Raw genomic sequence first — 5,434 nt, 5'->3', positions numbered from 1 at the left:
GAGATTACCGACACTATTATAAATTCTAGGGCTCCCTCCGCAAGACACTTATATGCTTTCAAGTGGAGACTTTTTGCCTCTTGGTGTAGACAGCGCATTCTGGATCCAGTCCATTGTCCCATCGGTTCAGTACTGGAGTTTCTTCAAAGTTGTTTTTCTGAGGGAGTTACCCCCGCCACTGTTAAGGTGTACGTGGTGGCCATATCAGCGGGACATGCACTCGTGGGAGGCGTTTCGGTTGGTCGCCACCCCCTGGTCTCCCGTTTTATGCAGGGTTCAGGTTGGCTTAGGGCTTTCCGCCCAGCACGAGTTCCTTCTTGGGACTTATCGATTGTTTGGAGGGCCTGACAGGCCATCCTTTTGAACCATTGGAGTCTGTGTCAGAGAAGCTCTTGACCCTCAAGATGGTTCTTTTGGTGGCTTTATCCTCCCTTAAAAGGGTAGGGGCTCTGCAGGCTCTCTCCATCAGTCCTTCATGTATAGACTTTGCCCCAGGACTGGTTAAAGTCTTTTTGCGACCTAGGCCTGATTATGTTCCTAAGGTCGCTTCGACTCATTTTCGCTTTCAGCAAGTGGACTTAGAGGCTTTTTCCCCAGCTGATGCGGGGCCAGTTAGCCTGAGTCTCTGCCCAGTTAGGGCACTTAGGATCCATGTCGACCGCACGGCTCAGTGGCGTTGAACTGACCAGTTGATTGTGTGATTTGGTGGTAAGAGCAGAGGTTCTGCTGTCACTAAACAGCGGATGTCACACTGGATAGTGGAGGCTATCTCTTTGGCCTATGAGGTGCGTGGCTTGACTTTGCCTTTAGGGGTGCGTGCTCATTCTACAAGAGCAGTGGCTTCTTCTCAGGCCTTCTTCAAAGGGTCCTCGATGGAAGATGTTTGTGCTGCGGCAGGATGCTCCTCTCATTGCACCTTCATCAAGTTTTACAATCTGGACATGAGGTTGGCTCCTGGCTCCCGGCTCTTATCTACTTGAGCAGACGCTTTCCTTGGTCTTCCAGCTATCTAAAGGTACGTCAGGCATTATGGTATGGCGTCATCGCAGCATCGAAGGGAGCCTATGAGAGGGAACATCTCAGTTACGTATGTAACCTTGGTTCCCTGAATAGGGAACGAGATGCTGCGATGCGGGCCGTTCCATACCTTTGATAGCGCTTCCTTCGTAAACCAGTGGAAATCTGATGAAATTGCAAGCAGCACGCTGATACAGCTCACCTACGTGCGCGTTGGGGGCGGTGCTAAGCGCTATTTGGCCAATGAATTAGCATGATGGTATAAGGGCTTCAGACATTCGTCACATCAAAGGTGTTCCCATTCAAAGAGACAGGAGCTGCACTTGCATGCCCGAGAGACATTTCAAAGATGGCTGCTGAGTGACATGACTTGCCTTAAAGGGACTTCAATCTGAAAACGCTATTACACACGTTATTAGTGTCAAGCATGCAGTTCCTTGCAAATGTGTTCCTGCCACAATCTCAAAATCACTGCAATGATTAGTCCAAGGTGATATGTGGAAAATAATGTTCACTTTTTCATAAAAGCATGAAACTTGGTACACTTGTATAGTTTGCAGCCCTAAACATGTTCAGAAATGGAGCCATCGCAAAACACATCGTGGTTGCCATGGGGACCATTTTACTTTCCACCATAACCAAATTATGTATTTTGTGTCATTGCTCCTGAACCAAACATGATAACACAGAAAATGTGACGTCTACCACTATGTTTTGATGGTCAAGGAGTACAATGATACCATATACAGCAACATAAACTGTTCAGGTGAAGAGCTAATGGTGAAATCAGCTATGTGAAGGAAATCACAGTATCTGAGTATCACATCACAGCATTAATAGTACATATTATGGCTATTCATTTTTTCTATTTGATAATTAACTAATATTTATTTAATAATACATTAAAAGATTGTTTTCAAGAATACTATCATATATTTCAGAGACATAAAAAAAAATAATTTCAGGTAAGTGTATTTTTCCTTACCTCTCAGGCAGAGTCAGGTAGGCGGTAGTATGTTTCTAAAACATTCTTGTTCTCTCTCAAAAATGCTCTAACATCACATGCAGATGGCAACGCAATCAGGTGAACAGTTAATGGTTAATTCAGTGACTTTATGAGAAGGATTACAATGAAATCTCAGAAGATGCAGAATGAAATTTCAAACATACTTCATGTAAACTTAATTTACAATCACTCTCTGAGGCCAAAGTTGTCTATCATGTTGTCCAGAGGGGGGAAGCCAGAGTCTTGCATGCGGGCAGGTACATGCAGGTGAATTGCTAATATTTGATGTATTGGGTGGAATAATATTTATGTGTGGTGCGGGCCGGATGGTGACAAGCACGGGCGGGTTGCGAGTCCAATAACCAAGACTATTTAGACTCGGACCAGTACACGCTGAGCAATGTATTAAATCGCGCTGCCACTGATTGACAGCTGTAGTGATTATATTAAAGGGAGCACTCTTTGCTTGCTTTCTGTATTTAATCTATTCACAATTTGAATAAAAGTTTTAATAAATGAATTTATGTAGGAGATATAATGCAGGTGCGGTTCGGGTCCAGTTTTTATGTCAAATGGGTTGGGTATGGGATTAAATTAGTGTTGCTGTCAGATAACGTGTCGGGTGTTCTGTTAATTACTTCAGTTGTGGGAAGATCATTTCACCAGCCAGGAAAGGTGAATGAAAATGCCTCTCTGTGATGTTACCACGTGGCATCGCTTACTTACAGATCTCAGACTCCTGGAGGGGATGTAGATTCGTAAAAGTGAGGAGGAAGTGGGAGGGTGCTGAGCCTGTGGCTGTTCTGCACGCAAACATCAATGTCTTGAACTTGATGCGAGCCGCAACAGGTAGCCAGCGCAGGGAGCTAAAGAGAGGTGTGAAGTGGGCCCTTTTGGGCTCATGGAAGACCAGTCGTGCCGCTGCATTCTGAATCATTTGTCGAGGTTTGATTGCCAATGATGGAAGTTCAGCCAGAAGAGCATTGCAATAGTCCAGCCTACAAATGACAAGGGCCTGGGCAAGAAGTTGTGCAGCATGATCTGTTTGGAAGGGCCTGATCCTCCTGATGTTGTGCAATGCAAACCTGCATGATCGAACAGTCTTTACCATATGGTCCTTGAAGGTCAGCTGGTCACCAAAGAATAATTCTTGATGAACCTAGCAGGATGATGAAATAATGCTGTAGAGTCGGAGTGGCAGGGAAAACGAGAAACTCAGTCTTTGCCAGGTTGAGCTGCAGGTGATGTTCCTTCATCCATGCCGAGATGTTTGCCAGGCAGCCTGAGATCCATGCAGCTGCTATTGGATTGTCTGGTTGAAATGAATGATAGAGCTGTGTGTCATCAGCATAGCAATGGTAGGAGAAACCATGTGCTTGTATAATGGGTCACAGTGATGTAGTGTATATGGTGAAGAGGAGGGATCCAAGAACTGATCCCCGAGGAAACCCCTGTGGCCAGTTGGTGTTCTTTGGATACCAAAAGTTCTATAGAGACCTACCTATGAGATAAGATTCAAACCAGTGGAGTGCAGATCCTGTGATGGTAAACAGGAGAATCTGATGATTCACAGTGTCAAAAGTGGCAAATAGATCCAGCAGAATAAGAACTGATGATTTGTAATCAGCTTTCACAATCTGCAGGGCTATATTGACTGATAGTAAAGCAGTCTCAGTTGAATGGCCGCTGCTGAAACCTGATTGGTTAATGTTCAGTTGGTCATTCTGTGAAATAAATAATGTAACTGTCTATAAAGGTGTGAACCACATGTTCCATTCCATTAGAATAACAAAGGAACAGAATTCCTCATGAACGTCTTGTAGATTGCAGGATCTCCTGAGGGAAGGTCCTAACAGTATTGTATCTAGCCCTTTTGTCTTTAGGTATAAAATTCTATCCCACAGACAGAACTTTGGGAGAAGCTAAGATTCTTACAAGGGTTAAGATTGTTTGAAGGATGGCATGCTAACATCGCTATTGAAGAACTGCTACATTACCATCTTCAATAAATTCTTCGCCCCACAAAAATTTTGGTCAAGCCTACTTCATTTTTTGTATTAGAGAAATCTAGTACATTGGTGAGCCACCCAAAATACTGCTCAGCAAAAATACAGTAAAGATGATGATACATGGTGCAACTTTTTAGGTTAGAAGTGGTATTATGCACTGGCCTGTCTAGAGAGATATTGTCTTGACAAGAAGTTAAAGTGGATCATAAAGTGTCAGTTGCTGTATTTACATCCAGAGATGAGAAATGGGTGGCTGAGGGAAGAGAGGACACTACAGAGGAAAGATGGAAGGGCTCAGTCAAGCCCAAGATACTAAGAGTAGACTGAGAAGCAATGGCCAGAATTAAGTTTGTTGACAGCTGACTGACAATTCCAGAGACCAACAGAAAATGACAGAGGTGCAGCAGAAGAGGTGCAGATAAGGACGTGGCTTAGCAAGATTGCATTGCCGTCTGCATGTGATGTTAGAGCATTGTTGAGAGAGAACAAGAATGTATTGGAAACATACTACCGCCTACCTGACTCTGCCTGAGAGGTGAGGAAAAATACACTTACTTGAGATTATATTTTTTTATATCTCTGATTGTATTCTTGAAAACAATCGTTTATTGTACTATTGAATAAAATATTAGTTAAGCTGGTGTGTGGTGGGCGTTCTGGCCCATATGGCTGCTGTCACATCATCCAGGTGAATGCTGCACACTGGTGTTGGTTGCGGGAATTCCCCCTTCCATGTAAAGCGCTTTGAGTACCCAGAAAAGTGCTATATAAATGTAACAAATTAATAATTAATTAAAACAATCTTTTATTGTACTATTGAATAAAATATTAGTTTATTATCAAAGAAAGAAAAAATTTACAGCCATAATATGGACTATTGTAAATGCTTAGATACTGTTATTTTCTTCTCACATTGCCAATTTCACCATTATCTCTTCACCTGAACAGTTTATGTATGCTGTATATGGTATCATTGTAATCCTTAACCATCAAAACATAGGGGTAGACATCACCTTTTCGGTGTTATCACATGGTTCAGGAGATATAACACAAAATACATAATTTGGTTATGGCGGAAAGTAAAATGGTCGCCCTGGCAACCACGAGGTGTATTTGCTATGGCTCCATTTCTGAAAATGTTCAGGGTAGGGGTGCACCAGCCATTCGTAAGTTCTTATTTAAATTAGAATGTTAAGTCCACACTAGAGGCTTAGTAACTACTAGCTAGTTTGTAACTAAATCTATACGTTATTTGGTTGTGTCAAAGGGTGATCTATACGCTATTTGGTTGCACCAGTTGTTTGTAAGGCAGGACATAGCAAGTAGTTTGTAAACTCTCTGTAAAGTAATGCGTAGTCGCATATGACGTTTACCCTAAATCATACAATAGAAACCTTCAAAT

The sequence above is a fragment of the Sinocyclocheilus grahami genome, unplaced genomic scaffold, assembly GCF_001515645.1.
Source record: "Sinocyclocheilus grahami isolate Dianchi unplaced genomic scaffold, SAMN03320097.WGS_v1.1 scaffold1117.1, whole genome shotgun sequence".
NCBI classification, from domain to species: Eukaryota; Metazoa; Chordata; class Actinopteri; order Cypriniformes; family Cyprinidae; genus Sinocyclocheilus; species Sinocyclocheilus grahami.
The sequence above is the reverse complement of the archived record's forward strand: the minus strand, read 5'-3'. Positions refer to the sequence as shown.